Below are 16,636 nucleotides of genomic sequence, written 5' to 3' on the forward strand. Positions count from 1 at the left end.
ACATCATAGTCTCCTCTTTTGTAGTTAAATCACGCTCTGCATCCCTGTTAGGAGGATACTTATGACTGCATTTAGGGATTAAAAGGATAAGGCAATATGGATGAACCATGAAGACATCATGTAGAGTGATATAAGCCAGACATAAAGGAACAAATATTGTACAACCCCACTGATATGAAAATAAGTAACCTCATAGAGTCAGGATCTAGAACAGAGGTTACAAGTGATGAAATGGGGAGATGGAATGAGAAGTGAAGGCTTTAAGCCAAACAGGTTTCCTATTTAGAATGGTGGAATTGTTTTTGTAATGGACAGTGGTGATGGTAGCACAACACTGTGAATGTAATTATCACCACTGGAAGAATATATACCTGCATGTGGTTAAAAGGAGAAATGCTAGGTTGTATGTATGGTAACAGAACAAAAATTTTTAAAAATAAAATCCATGGAACTGCACTAAACAAACTGTGAGCCTTAAGTTAAAGCATGTACCATAATTAATAGTATAATTACAAAAGTGTGATTGCATCAATTGTAACAAATGTTCCACATCAATGCAAGGCTATAATAATAAGGTGGTATATGGGAATCCTGTATTTTATGCCTGATTATTTTGTAAACACATAATTTCCTTAATAAAGAAAAAAATGGCTGATACATAGTGGTCACTAGGTAAATCTTTATAATAAACAAATGAAAGTTTGTGAATCCTAAACGATAAATAGGATGATTCAGAATGGTCTCCCCATCTCAAAGTCCTTTTCTCCACATAAAATAACATTGCAGATTCCAGAACAAGAATATGACATCTTGGGGAGCCATTATTCAGTCTACCACAAACATTAAGACATGGAAAGAAGAACCAAGCTTTCCCGACCCCCCTCAACTCCCTGTTTCCACAAAAAGAGTATCAGACCCTGAGAGTTTTACCGTGAGAACATTATAATCCACCTAAGGAAACTGAGAATCCTTATTTATTTTATTTGTAATTCAAATCTAGGTAAAGAAAGAAAGCTTTCTAACTTGTATTTTAAGGCTACTATAATTTGATCTAAAGCTGTGCATAAACTATTTAAGAACATATTACTATAAATTAATCTGACTTACGAATATAGATGCACAATTTTTAATTAAAATGCAAAGAAAGTCAGATATATCTAAGAAATTTAAAAACAATTAAGAATCAGAAAAAATGATTCATGTAATATATTAACTTAGCAGTTTGTGTGAAAATTACTTGTGATCACCTTAAAGATGCATAAAAACATTTGAAACACATTTAATAAAATTTAACATTCGTTTATGATGCAAACTCCTAGCAAATTAGGAATAAAATGTAAATAATGTAACCTGATTAAAAGTATTTCTTTCAATATCCAAATGGGAAAAAAAAACAGATAAGAATGAAGGCAACAAATAAGAATTCATGGATAATCAAACCAAGTAATCAGTAGACAAGGAAAATAAGCCTAACCTAGAGACCAATGAATTGCTGATAAAAAAGACAGTGAGATACTGTCATTCTTCAGACTAATAAAAATATATAAATATCTAACAATAGCCCATGTTAACAAGGAAAATATGTGAAGAAACAGGACAATTTCTATACAATGAAGGAATATAAATTAATGCAATTATGTTGAGAGCAATTTGGAAAACTCAACAGTGTCTCTCCTTCTGGTTCTAGTTTTTTCTACCCTGGTGAAAGAGGGTCTTGTTCACAACCCCTAAACCTGACCATCTCTCCTTGTCTCCTATCATGTGTTCCAGGGGCTGATAAGTGTCGAGGGCTCAGGGGTGTAGAATGTCCTGGGGCGACGACGGATGTTACCATGTGATGATGACTCATGGTCTCCATTCCTTCCCTTCAGCCCCTCATCCTTGAAAATCCCCTCCACGTCAAGGACCTCTTGTGCCTCTAGGATGCCCATTCCCTCCAGGTCATATCAGCTCTTCCCTTGCCTATTCCTTCAGAGAGGAAAATCAGATGTCACAAGTACATATTTTGATCTTTGCTTCTCATGATAGTCAATAGTTTCTTGCAATATTTTGTTAATCTTTAAGGAAGATTTAGAGTAGGTCAAAGAGTCCTACAATTACACAGGAAGAACACAGGGCTGGACATGCATACACAGAGATACACTGACTTCCCAGTGTAGCCATGCCACCACACTTGTAAAGCTGAAGGGAAACCATCTAGAGACACAGGTGTGAAAGGAGAGATGAAAAATGATTCTCATTATGGCACTTGTGCTGTATTAAATTTGGAGAGAGAAAAAAAAAATCCCTCAGTGTCTCTTACTAGGAAAATGGGTTTTAAAAAACCTGGAGCATCCATACAATGGAAAGCATGAACTAGCATGACATTCATCAATATGGATATATTGCAAAATCCTGTTATGGAGCCAGATGCACAAGTTAGAGAAAGATGTATTAGTCAGTCAAAGAGGTGCTGATACAAATTTCCAGAAACTGGTTGGTTTTTATAAACGATATTTATTTGGGGTAAAAGCTTATAGTTACTAGGCTCTAAAGAGTTCAGCTCAAGGTACCATAAGAGGTACTTTCTCACCCAAAGCCTGTTGCCATGTGTTGAAGCAAGATGGCAGGTGATCTTTGTGTGGGTTCAGCCTTCCTCTTTCCTCTCAAGGCTGCATGGCACAAGCTTCTTCCACCCTTAGATGTAGGCTGATGTAAGGCTCATCTCTCTCCCCAGGGCTAATTTCTTTCTGGACTCAGCTGCTCAGTAGGCCCTAAAGAGACCATTCAAGGCTGCTTTCTCACCAAAGTCAACTGCCATGTGTTGAAGCAAGATGGCAGGTGATCTCTGCCTGGTCGCTCCTTCCTTCTTTCTCTTAAGACTCCATAGGTCCAGCTTCAACCAATCTCAGCTGTAGGCTAACATAGGGCTTCCTCTATCTGTCTGGAATAGGGCTCATTTCTTTCTGGGTCTGCCCAGCTGCTTAGCTACACTGTTCTCTTCAACTGTAAACTCTCAGGTGAATGGCTTCTCTCTCTTCCCAGGGATTTAGCTGTTTGATCATTCTTTTTTCTGTCATATGGCAGGACCAAAATAGCCAAGTTTTCTCCTATTCCATGTGTTTTCTTGACCAAGTGTCTGTGTATACTAGCCCACCAAGGGGGAGGGGACCCAATCTGAGTCACGACCTACTGACAAAGTCAAATCAAAGCCCTAAGTTGATTTTATTAAATAAACTTAAAACATTTCAATATAATGCAATCAAAGGGTGTCACACCCAGAGGAAAAGACCAGTTGACAAACATTTTTTCTCTTTTTGGGGGGATTCGCAAAAATAATCTCAAACTGCCACAAAGACATGTTGGTATAAGCCCATTCCTGATATTTTGAATGCTAAGTATATATAGTTCATTAATATGAATACAGACATGATCATGATAAAAAAAAAGGATAGCACTTATATCTAGGAGTAAATTAAAGAGGTTGGGAGTGAGTAAGGGGTCTACAGGGTCTTTCAATTCTGTCAAAGTTATTTGTTTCTGTTCTTAAAAGATACCTGAAAAAAAAAATAAATGAAATGTGAAATTTTATTAACGCTCAATGATAGGCACATGGTCATTCATTACATATTATCCTGTAATTTCTAGCACATTGTAAATCGTTCACAATAAAATGACCACAATAAAGATAGTCCCCATTACCCTGTCATAAAATGAGGGGGCAGCAACAGGGTTCATCAAGGTTGAGTGAAATTTCCTTTCTCCACATCTCCCCTCTTTTCTCACCTCCTTTTCTTTGTTTCATTATCTTTTTTATTTTTTCTTTTCTTTTGACAGTGAAAACCAATATGCTTAAGTATTGCACAGGAAAGAAGCAGTGGAGAGAAAGAGATAATGAAAATGCTGGTGAGAGAGAAAATAAATGAAGGGGCAACACTGAAACAGAAACAGAGACAACAGGATTGGCACTAGAGGTGGGACACTAACTTTAGAATAAAGAGGGCAGATTTTCTTTCTCTTCTGGGAAATCGCCCAAGAGCAACAGGATAACAAGATACACATATGCAAACTCCATATTTGATGATCTTAGGCGACATCTGCGACCCTGAACCACAGAATGCGAGGAAGGACTGCCAAATCCAGAGAAGGTCAAAGGGTGCAGAAGATGTTCAAAGAGGGCTGGAGAGAGCAAAGCTCACACCTGCCAGCACATGGCCAGTCAAAATGATATGTTGCTTAGAGAAGAAAAACCCAGTATTCCTTTTATTAAGTGGGAAAGTGCAATAAGGTGGTGGAAGGAGAGTCAGTGGACCCAGTGTTGTGTGATTTTAGGAAGCAGGAAAAATGGAGTAAGGATGTAAGCACACAGACTGGTGCTATTTGCAGGAGGCAGTGTGCTGTTGATGGGGAGGATGAGCAAGACTGCGTGACCTTCATGACAATGTTGCTAGGCTAAGGCATAAAGAGCTTCATCTTATACATAGACTGTATCACCAGGCAGATAACTCAAGATCAGTAAAGCGGTCCTCACCTCTCTCCAGGTGGCCCTCCAGCACACTGCCAGTCCAGAAGAATCTCACCTAATTCAAATATGAATGATAATCAACAAGGAGCTGATTCTATACAGATATCACAAGAGAAAAGGAAGAGCCAAGGAGGACACAACATGACAGATAAAGAACTATCATCAGATTGCTGCCATCAAGCAGAGATCTAGTTCAAGAATACCAACAGCACGTGTAATTCTCAAAAAAGGAGGCTGTTCATACCCTGTGAGAGCCAATTATGCATATCTCCCCCCAACTCCAAAGTCAATGGCATCAACTGGCAACTTGAAATTGGCCACTGTGGTGTGGAGGTGGCCAGCAAGGAGACTGCAAAATGTTACAATTCAAGGTGGGATTTTTTAGTTTGTTTTTCCTCCAGAGCTTTTTACTAAACATCTACCAGTATATTAGCCAGCCAAAGGAGCCCTGATGCAAAGTACCAGAAATCTGCTGGATTTTATAAAGAACAGTTGTTTGGGGTAGAAGCTTACCCTAAAAAGTTCACCTCAAGGCTACTTCCTCGCCAAAATCTGTTGCCATGTGTTGAAGCAAGATGACAGTTGAACTCTGCCTGGTCTCTCCTTCCTTCTTCCTCTTAAGGCTCCATGGGTCCAGTTTCTTCCAATCTCAGCTGTTGGCTCGCATAGGTTTCGTCTCTCTTGCCAGGGCTTTAGCTGTTTGAGCCTTCTCCTTTCTGTCACATGGCAGGACCAAAATGACCAAGTCCTTTCCTCCCCATATCTTCTTCTGTATGTCTTCTTGAGTGAGTGTCCATTTATACAGCCCACCAAGAGGGCGGGGACTCAGCCTTGAGTCATGCCCTACTGACGTGGTGGAATTAAAGCTGTAATCTTAACATAATTTAATCAAAGACACCTCAGCTGAATCTTAAACAATCAAAGGATATAACACTCAGAGGACTAGACCAGTTTACAAACATAATCCTTATTTTTGGATTTAATAAGTAACATCAAACTGCTACAACCAGCCCACCTGTTTCTCATTGCCTGGCATTGATATAGGCACTTTCTTGCTCTCTCTCTCTCTCTTTCTTTGTGTGTGTGTGTGTGTGTATGTGTGTGTAAATAAACTATATAAAAACTAATTTATTCCTCATCATAGCCATGCAGTAGACCATGTAGTAGATGAGGTAGGTGGTATGGTTCTTAGTTTAAGAAAACTTAGACACAGAAAAGATAGCTAATTTTCCCAAGTTAACACAACTTTGTTAAATGACAAAGCCAGGATTTTTACCCAGACAGTTTTCAGCCACACTCTATGATTTTAAGCACTGTATAATATGGTCAAATGCCATGAATTTAGCAATAACAATAATGACAATGATAGTATTATGAAATAGTTGACTTTATGAAAAAGGGCACGATTCCAAGATACTAGAACTCAGGAAAGATATGTCATGACAATAAAATAAAATAAAACATAAGTCAGGACAGCACAGGTATTGTGTTATAATAAACAACCCAACTAAGAGACCAAACATACAAAGTAAACCTCTCAAATACTGAAATATCAAATTGAATATATCTTAGACATCTTGGAAAAGAGGCAGCAATGTTGAAAACACTGCCAAGGACACTGAAGACAGAAAAGAAGCAAGCAAAATCCTGGAAATAAACAAGAAGTTTTTAAAAAGGATAAGAGAAAAAGAGATAAGTAAGATATTAAAAGGAAAACAAGTGTATGCTATTTGGTATTCCCCAAAAAAATAAAGAAAAAAAAGAATGCACAATAACAACCAAATTACTTAAAGGTATCATTCCAGAGAAGTTGTCAAAATAAAATAAGTCTTCAATGTGCAGATTAGAAAGCCTAAGATATCCCATTAAAAAGTGAAACACTTATACATATGATAGTTAATTTGTTAACCTTCGAAAATATTCAAACCAAAAGTTCAAATTGATGTGAAAACCAGGTTGGCTTCACATTCTTCTGTGGCCACATGGAATGCGGAAAGACAGAGAAGCAAACTTACAGGAATGAAAACATGAGACATTAAATTTTCATATCCAGCTGTCTATTAACTCTTCTACAGGAAAAGACAAATCCTTCAGCTTAAGCAAAAACACCATTGATGACTTGGGGCAGACAATGCAGAGCTTACGAGCTCCTGCTCTCCTAGGCGCTCATAGGGGTAGATGCCTGAATTTCAGTTGGGTACATGTTGCCTACAATAAAAACAGTATTTCCCAGCCATGGTTGCAGCTAGAAGTCTGAGCAGGTACTTGTTACTATGATTCACTAGTTTATTTCTGGACAGGCCACCAAGCATTACATTTTATATGAGAATGGAGCATGTATATCATTTAACATTCCTCTTTTGGATATTCTTTTACTTGGCAAACGTAAGCTACCCCTTCCATGCACAAAAAACAAGGGAATGAAAAAATTCTCCAGGAAAGTCTCACTGTAAATATTAAGCCAAATATCCTCGATGAAATATTAGCTACCAGAAAATATCACCCTATTATAAATACCCACCAAGAAAAAATGATGTTTCTCAAAAATATCAAAGAAGCAAGGAAAGTTTCATATTATGAAATCTTTTGCTATGATAATCATGTTAACAGGTTAAAGGACAAATTCCAGAGAATATATTCATGGATATGAAAAAGGACATTGTTTTCAAAAATTCAAAATGAAATAAGAATAGATTCTTTAATCAAGTAAAAGCAGCATCATTCCCTTTAGATTGCCATTCTTTTTAAACTCAAGAATAAAGCAGGGACATTCTTTATTGCTATAATTATTAAGATTGTTCCAAAAGCACTAGGCAACATAACTGGACAAGAGAAATAAAGAAATTGAAAGGTGAAAGTGAGTTCTTATTTCATAAATTATTTGATTTTAAACTTACAAAACCAAAGAAGGTAAACTAAAAACAGTTTTCGAAAGCCTTTCTAGAAATAAAATCTATATTCAGAAATCAATATAAGTTATAGTCAAATATCCAATTTACAAAAGTAATAAAAATGTTAAAATAATTAGGAATAAACATAGAAATGCATAATACCTACATGAAGAACACTTCAGAACTCTTGCATAGGACATTAAAACTATTTTTAAATGAAAGTTACATAGTTTATTGGATTGAAATACAAAGATAAAAACTAACCTTGAACAAAATATTTCTAGCTTTTTAATACTGGAGTACAATTTAAATATTGTGAACAGCATTGAACTAAAAAATAAAAAGCATTCATCTTAAGTGTATAGAGTGACGTGTTTTGACAATTTCATATTCTCGTAATTTTACCACCCTAATCAAGATACAGACTATTTCTATCACTCTGAAAGTGCTCTTATGCCACTTTCAGTCAAAAACCTCCAGCACAGGAGTCCACTGCTGTGACATCTGTTGCCATGGGTTAGGTTTGCCTGGTTTTAAACCACACAGAGATGGAGTAGTATACTATGCTTTCCTTTTATGTCCATCTTCTTTGCTCAATGTGATGACCATAAAATTTTTCCCTGTTGTGTCTGTAAGTAGCTCCTTTCTTTTTAATGCTTAGTAGTATTCCATTGCATGAATAGCCCAAAAATCATTTGTCCTGTTGATGGACATTTGTGTTGTTTACAGTTTATCCCCTTGTCACCTGACAAAAGACTGGCATCCAGAATATATATATACACTACATCTACATTTTCCGAATATTTACTCATTTAATTCTCACAGTGAGCCCTGGAGTAAATAATGTCATTGTCCTCTGTTTTATAGAAAAGGAACTAGACACAGCTGGTCGCAGACGCCTCCCGACTGCCATGCCATAGAAAGGGCTGGGGTGGCAGACCGACTGGCCGCGCGTCCAGGGCGCTCAGTGCCTCTGGGGCCCCAGCGCCCGGGACAGGCGGCTGCCCTGAGCTCATCCCACGGGTGATCCCGCAGCCCCAACGGAGAGCGCCCAGAAAACCCCACGTCCACGCACAGGGACTAGCGCCGACCCCCGCTGCCCTCGCCGTGGCCCGCGGCCCTGGCCCCGCGGGCCTTCCCACGTGCGGGGACGCCTCGCGGGTTTCCAGATGAGATGCTGCGCTTTGTCACTGCCTGTGCTGGGACCCCGGGCGTGGGCAGGGGCTGCAGAGGCGTCGGTGTGGCCTGGACGCCAGGGCCTCGGGTCGCAGACCTGCTGGTGTTTGCTGCTAGCGTTTTGGAAAGCGCGACCTGCACGGGGGACAACAGGCGAGCATCCATGTGGAATTTGAGCCTCCTCTTGACATAGAGGTGCAATGGACACAACCAATCCAATGTCCACAAAGAAGAGGTGGTATTGGATTGAGAAAAGTGGACATGGTGGACGATGGGTATGGGGAAAGGCAGGAAGAGATGAGAGGTGGAGGCGTCTTTGGGACATGGAGCTGCCCTGGATGGTGCTTCAGAGGCAATCACCGGACATTGTAAATCCTCACAGGGCCCACTGGATGGAATGGAGGAGAGTATGGGCCATGATGTGGACCATTGACTATGAGGTGCAGAGGTGCCCAAAGATGTACTTACCAAATCCAATGGATGTGTCATGATGATGGGAACGAGTGTTGTTGGGGGGGGAGAGGGGGGGGGTGGGGGAGCGGGGTTGAATGGGACCTCACATATATATTTTTGATGTAATATTATTACAAAGTCAATAAAAAAAAAAAAAAAACAAAAAAAAAACAGGCGAACACCTGCGCGCCTTGCGTGGAAAATGCGCGAAAGGATGCGCGCTCTTCGGCTTGGAAATGGAGGGTTTCTATTTTCTTTCGCTCACTGCAGGCGTCCTTCCCGAGGGTCGCCCCCCCCCCCCCCCCCCCCCCCCCCCGTGGCAGGCGGTCCAGGAGGGGCCCAGGGGAGCCCCTCTTCACTGCGCGCAGCCCTGCGCGCCAGGGCACAGCCACCGTGCGCCAGGGGTCCTGCGCCGCGGGGTGTGCCGCTGCAGATGGAGGCCTGGCCAGGATGACACCGGACAGAATTCCCAGCTCTGCTTTCCCCTGATTCTATGTGTGCCCCGGTGACTTCATCCCGTGAGTAATAAAGGGGGTGCCCCTCGCCAGGCCGAGCCCCCCGTGAGCTCCTGGCGCCTGCCTGCCACTCGGCACCTCGGCCCCCCACCTCCCCGGGAGGCCCTCCACGGGCCCTTGGTAGGTAGGACGACCCCAAGGCGGTGGGGGTGGGGGGGTGATCACCTCTCGGTACTGGGTTCACAGCCCCAGCTCGGATCTTTTGACATCCGAGAGGCGTGATTGTCTATCATGGTTTAATTCTTAATTAAAACAAGAATCAGCAGTGAAAATAGGGTTGGGGAGAGGATTCTGCTCCTCTCCTTTGAGACGAGGGGTGTGTGGGCTCCCCCAGAGCTCCGGGCCAGGCCCCAGGTGGCCCCCAGAGAACAGAGGGGCCTTGAGCAGGAATCTTAAGGCTGAGTAAATTGCCACGGATTCCCCCAAAAGCCGAGGTCCTGGGACTCTCTGGGGACTGTCGCACTTTAGGGCATTTTCAGGTTCACACACTTTTAACCTTTTAAGCACAGTTATGAGCTGTGTTCTCATTAGGAGGTTTCTGTTGATCTGAAAAGCTGATATTCATCAGGCATATTGTAGAAAATTAGAATACCTGCATGTTCTATTTAACACAGAGTAGCCAAACCTGCAGTTAGAGAAAGTAATTTTAAACCATGGTGAAGTAGTATGTGTTTCAAGGATAGGAGTCTAATTAACAAAAGTGAAAGCAAAGCATTAAAGATTCTAAGTTTATGGTCTCTTAAAATAAAAATTAACTTAATCAGAGTTCTCTGTTAAAGGTTACATTTGCAAAAAGTTTCAAGCACTTTAACTACAATGGATTTTGACAGTACAGCTTCCTGTCTGCACAGCACCCTATTTTTAAATTTTATGAGTTTCTCCTGGCAGAATTTTGTAGCAGTTAAGTTGAAAATCCAAATGCATGGCACCCTTTAAAAGGAGGGAGAAAGAGAGGAGAAGGAGGTGGAAGAGGAAAAAGAAAGGAAAATAATCAATTTGGTATCAAATTTATTCCAAAGCAGAGAAGTGCATTTTTTTTTCTGATTGTGGAAAAAAGACATGCAGAGAGGTCAAAGGTCACCCAGAGAGGAGACAGAATTGTGTAGGATCTGTCACGCATCACCTCCTATTTTGACATGCACGGGGCCGTTTGTTGTCTGTCGAACATGCAAATTAAGTGCCTGCTGTCATAGCCAGCCGATATCTGGAAGTGGAAAATGAGACCACCTGTAACCAGTGAATGGAGTGATGGACAAGCATTCAGCGCTCGTCATCTCCAAGGCCATTCACACCACCTTCGAATTGCATATGACATGTAAAAATCTTTTCTTAATATTCACAACCGGGAAGTTTGGGGAATTATGGAGGCTTCAACTGCTGCATCTAATGGGTTCTCCAAGCAGACAGCTGTGACTGTGAGCTGGCTTGATAATTAGGTGTCCAGGAAGATTTTATGCTATGAATCAGTTAAAAGGGAGAAAAGAAAAAGAAAATAATGGCCAGCAAAACTTGCCGGGATGGAAATTGCATTAACCCTTGGGTGTCTTTTTTTGCTTGTAAGCTTTCTGTGAACCAGGATTAATTTTCTATATATAGTGCCATCACCCCTCTCTGGGTGCAGGTTTAATTTGTCAACATGCCCCAATGTACAGGGTAGAACAGCTAGTTAATTTGGGCTACCGATCAGGAAAGGGTCTCTCAGCAGCAAGTGGGATACCAGTTTCCAAAGTTAGGCAATGATTCCTAAAAGGTACTCAAATTTTTCTGGCAAAATAAAATTTTTGAGAGGCGCATTCTATCAAAATACTCTACCAGAACAGGAAATGCTGGCTTCCTTCAGGCTGATCAGTGTTTAATACACAGCTTCATTCCTTTGCAGCTTCTCTCCACCAGGGGTTGTCACTCATTTGTATATACAGGGCACCAAAAGAATCATCTATACCAAAAGAATCAGAAAATAAAAAGTCTCTTTGAGTACTCAGTGGGCCATGTGTCAAGACTGGAACCGAAAAGTGGGAAGTACTGGGATACCTTTAAATTGAAAGAAGATTGCGTATTGAAAGCTGCCATCTCTTTCTCTCCTCAAGCATCAAGTTCCTGATGCATCTTCCCTCAAGCGTCAAGTTCACTAAGCTGAACTTGGCTGGTGACATCCAGACTTGCATCTCTGGGATACCGACTAGTTGTGCTAACTAGCCAGCGTGGCACCCGTGGCTCCAAGTTCCTTTTTGTGCTCACTACCAGTAGGCCAATAGCAGCACTTTGTTCTAACAGTGTGAGTGTACCAGGACTTACAATTACTTTCATTTAGGGTATGGAAACAGGTACCCAGGTCAGTGTTCAGGCTTTCTCTTTCTTCCCTCTGAAGATCACAAGGACTGAAAAATCTGTTCTTGAAGGACAAGATCTTATGCCCTCAGCTTTGGGGCTGGTCCTTCCCCGTTTGGGACAGGAGGGTTGTGACCTGTACTACTCCCAATCTTACTGGTGCCAGTGCAGAAAGCCAAAGCGCTCTCTCTCCGTCATCTGACAGGTATCTACAGAGGACCTGCTGTGTGCAGGTTACCAACATCTCGTGCGTCCATGAACACAAGGGTAAAATCTCTGTCCTCTTCACACTTACATTCTCGAGGAGGGGCACACTAAATTGCAAAGATGGCACATGAGTAACTCTATAGAATAGCGCAAGGGCAATGGAAAAGTACAAATAAAGCAGAATCACAGGGTAAGAGGAGGAAAAGAAATTCAGAAAACAACAAAAATATGCCGAAGAATTTCAGGTTTATAGCATGCTTTTGTCATCGAGAGCATTGTTTCATTAAAACAACATTATAAATATTAGAATGCGTCGGAAAAGCCAGTTTTTCCGAGGATGTACCGGAGTCAGCCACGCACAGTGGTTTAGCTGTTTAAGACAGTGATTGGTAAAAAGGAAACTGTGTACAACTTTAAAATTAAGTAAGTGATGTTAAAGATGAAACATAAATAAGCACTTAAAACTTCTTAATTACTCTAGTACGTTTTACTGTTACTTGTGGTCCTGAGGTTTTTTACTTCTATGGAGTCTGTGTGGCGGGAAAACTACACCTCAGTGCCTTCTGCGCATCTCTTTCCAGCTCCACCATCAGCGATGCCGTGTTGGTAGATAGAGATTGGCTGTGCCAGGAGAAGTTCACCATGGCAACTGGCGTCTGCTACAGGTCAGGGCCTTTGTCTCACCCCCGAGAGATGGTGGCTCTGCAGCCGTCTCCAGCCACCACTGAACTTACCCCTCCTTGATTTTCCTTTCCAAGGGTGAGCACTTGTCGTATCGTGGTTCTGGAAGCCGTAGGACGTTTGATCCTTCAAGTGTAAAGAGGTGGGGTCGGCGGCAGGACGGCGGAGCGGCATGGATGCATTTTTGAGCCCAGGTGCTGGCCTGAGCAGTGCCTTCTTCTTAGCACCATGCCATGCTTTATGAACAACCTTCTCCCCGCCGGCCCTCCGCTCTCCCGGCCTCTGATCAGCCTCAACTTCTTTCTCCAAAATGACCGACACCTCCCAGAGGAGCCCTGGTACAGATGAGTTCCACCTGCCTCTCTGTAGGGGAGCCTGGGCACAGGGAGTCAAGCTTGCAGGGCTGAGAGAAGAAGGCAGGTGCCTCCTCGGAGTTGCTGCGGAAGTGAGCCCCACGCAGGCAGCTGTGCCTGCTGGTCTGGTGTCCTCCACGTCTCAGAAAGCCTTCTCTAAAGCTCCTGACTCCCTCCAGGCAACACAGAAACTCCAGAGCAGCTCTGAGGACACACTCTCGATTCGGGTGGGGCTCCCACAGGCCTCCTCAGGACAGCACAGGTGGCAGGGTGGGGCGCTGGGGCGGGGGAGGGGGCAACTAAGGAAACCTGCAGCACTTAAAAACCTGACGTTGTCATCTCAGGCTGCACCTGCCTGGGAGGAGGTTTAACTTAATTACTTAATTGAACTACAAGTACACAATTGCACTCAGCTTGGAAAAAACAGTGGCACCTTTTACAGAAATAGAAACACGTTTGTAAAGATTTACTCTTCATTCATTCACCCATCTCTTCATTCACTCTTTCAGTCATGCGTTCTTGGTTCCATGTGCTGTCTGAAAAGGATGCTGAGGAAAGAAGATCCAGGGCTTTCAGCAAAACTTCTCCAGTTATTTGCCATCTGTGCCATGAGATTCGGTGTCTTCTTTATAATCAGTTTCAATTCTAAGTAGTAATTCTACTCTCCAGTAAATTCAGAGGAAGGCATCTTTAATTGTCCCATTTATTTATGACAGCCTCTGCCTACACCTGCACAAAATCTAAGGGCATCCAGCGCGGCTGCCCCCAGTGAGGCTGCAGGTGTGTGCGTTTGTGTGTGCGCAGGTAGGGAAGGACGAGGGAGAGCATGCGAGCTCCGTGCAGTGCCAGGCTGACCGAGGCCCATGGGCAGGTGCTGCAGGGAAAGCCGGGGTCTGCCTTCCCTGCAGATGGGTGGATGCGTCCGGCCCGCGGGCGTGGCCTGCCCTGCCTGTGCCCTGCTGAAAGGCAGGGCTGCTCTGGCATTCCTTTCTCCAGCTCCAAACAGTGGACCGGGGCGGGGGGCAGGGCGGCTGGGGTTTGGGAATGGGTGCAGAGGAGGGAGTGCACCCGGAGGCGGGAAGGCTTGCTGGCGCTCTCTGTGTGTGGGGACGCTCACAGGTTAAGGTCAGAGTCAGGTGAGGTTGAGAGCCACCAGATCCGACTCACTTTCCCTCTTCAGCTGGGTCTCTAATTCCACGTGGGCTCAAGAGAAAGATTCACTGTTGGACAATCCAGAGGTTTTGCTATTACTTCTGTTGTGTACTAACCTGAGCAGTTATCAAATATAACTTAATTCTCAAAACAGCCTTCTGGGGAAGGCACTGTTGTTTCCATCTTACAGCTGAGAAAACCAACTATGCTTTACTTTATATTTTTTACCTCATGCGCAGTTCTATAAAATAGATGACAATGCTGATAGCATTGGTATATTTTCTATTAAAAACTGTGTCATGTAATTTAACTATAGAACTTCAAATGTATCTTTATTGAAATAAAAATGTAAAGTGTCAAAAAGCGTTCTTTCTTACTGCTGGTGTTAGTTTGCTAGTTTGCACTTTCGATAAGGAAGCATTTAGGTAATGCCTTTGACCAGTATTCCTGCTATATTTCAGAGATTAAGAAGGCTCTGGACACTTACCTAGAAACACAAATAAACCTGTCCATAGTTAGTGTCTCCATTTAGCAACATCCATTTGCTTAACACCTAGAGATAATTGTATTTGATGCTTGCATGGTGCCAACTGATGGGCTAGGGGGCAGAGAGGTGACTGTCAGCTGCCCTCAAAGGCCTTTGGCTATGGTGGGCGAGACGACACCTAAAGGAAGAAAACTGCAGTGGAGGTAAGGGCGCTAAGGAAGAAGCCTGCATGGGGGCTGTGGGCTCACCCCGCAAGAGAAGTTTTGGGAGCAAGCGTGTCAGAGAAGCTCCTTAAAGGAAGGGAAGGAAAAGGGCCCTCCAGCACAAGCCAGGCTTCTCAGCAGGAGGCACCTGCCTTCCCTGCCAGCTCCAAGGAAGGTGCTCTGTAAATTGCTAACCCTTGGACATGGTGATGAGCCAAAACGCAGCCTCTGAAAAATACTGCCCGCACACAGAGAACTCTAGGTTTTAAAAGACCATGCGCACAGCCCCTTTCAATTGAAAATGTCAGCTCTCTTCTTTCATTCCAACTGGAAAAGGATTTAGCATATCTTCAAGTCTATTGTATTTGTGGTATACCAGAGCACTCTTTTTTTCTTAATCTCTTTTAATCTCCTCTTAAATGACCCCACTCCCTTAATCTCTACGAGACAGTACCCTCCCTTGCTTTGCCAACCAGTCACCTGTAATTTCTTTTCCTGGATTCTTGTCCACAGATTTCCACTTTGCCTGTGCATGGAAAAACGGCAAAGCAATGATCCCAAAGTGCATCACCAAGTTCAAATCACATTATTTTAGATAGGAAATTTTGCTTAAAACTAGACATGTTGCATTATAAGTTCCTTGACACATTTGAGTACTTTTGAAATATACAACTAGACATGATTATTATTTAAAGTTTTACAAAGCCTCCAAATTGTGGACAGAACAGCAAAAAGCTGTTTTGACATAAGAGTCAACCATTTACTTTGTGTGTCCCCTTCAGGTTGTTTCGGGTTATTTCCAGTGAAAGAGCTGACGGAGCTAGAGAAGCCTATAAATGTTTAATTACAGTTTCACAGCCTTGGTGAGAGGCTCCCCGTTTCTCACTGTGATGCTTCCTTGAACTGGGGGCTCCCTCTGTCCACAAAACGAATCATGCCAGGTTGTGAGTCAAGAAAAAAAAAATCTGAAAATCTGGCACCCACCATGAAGGACTACTTTTTCCTACTAACTCTACATTGCAACTCTGACTAATGCTAAAAAAAAGGCTCCCTGAATTTTTCTAAGCTAATATTATGTAGTCTGTAATATTTGTGTGTCTTATTGTAACTTGACCTCAAAATCATTGTTACCTTCATTTCATTTTAGAAAACATTACGGTACTTTTTCTCAGAAGGCAGTGGGGCTGTGACAGAACTTTGCAAAATAACCAATATCCCTTAAATTGTGGGGAAGAAAAATGGCTCTTAACATGCAGCGACATGGGAAGCAGGTAACACGACTTCATTGAAAGTGTCAAGAGCAGATGAGGTTTTAGTCACACATTGTTTCAAGAACAGAAAAGCACAAAGATATTCTTTCTACAGAAATACTAGCAGATATAAAATCAGTACAGAGAACTTCTCCATGGTGTAAACACTTGCTATTCAATGAACTTAAAATCTCTCCCAAAGATATGTGAAAGCTATTAGATTATTGCTCTGATTTAAAACAAAAAGATACATTTCACTTCTGAAGAGCAGGAAGAATTTCTTGTCTTGTTTTAAAAAAAACTAAACACCAAAGCCTATATAAAGTCACCTAATCCATCAAGCATATATACAATAATATGCACTCTAACAGATATGCCTGAAATATCTACATTGAAAATAGTTTGAAAGATTTTTTTTTTGGGGGGGGTGGGTTAA

At 42.3% G+C, this 16,636-nt stretch overlaps 1 long non-coding RNA gene across 1 annotated transcript; it reads right to left on the minus strand.

The window, feature by feature from the left end:
* Nucleotides 1–3,185: 3,185 nt before the first annotated feature.
* Nucleotides 3,186–5,266, minus strand: LOC131280029 (uncharacterized). The gene is made up of 3 exons (XR_009187587.1): nucleotides 5,018–5,266; nucleotides 4,511–4,559; nucleotides 3,186–3,536 (listed from the first exon to the last, which is right to left on the minus strand). It is a non-coding gene; the product is annotated as an uncharacterized lncRNA (long non-coding RNA).
* Between the last annotated feature and the right edge of the window lie 11,370 nt (nucleotides 5,267–16,636).

This window comes from Dasypus novemcinctus, chromosome 2, assembly GCF_030445035.2.
Source record: "Dasypus novemcinctus isolate mDasNov1 chromosome 2, mDasNov1.1.hap2, whole genome shotgun sequence".
NCBI classification, from domain to species: domain Eukaryota; kingdom Metazoa; phylum Chordata; class Mammalia; order Cingulata; family Dasypodidae; genus Dasypus; species Dasypus novemcinctus.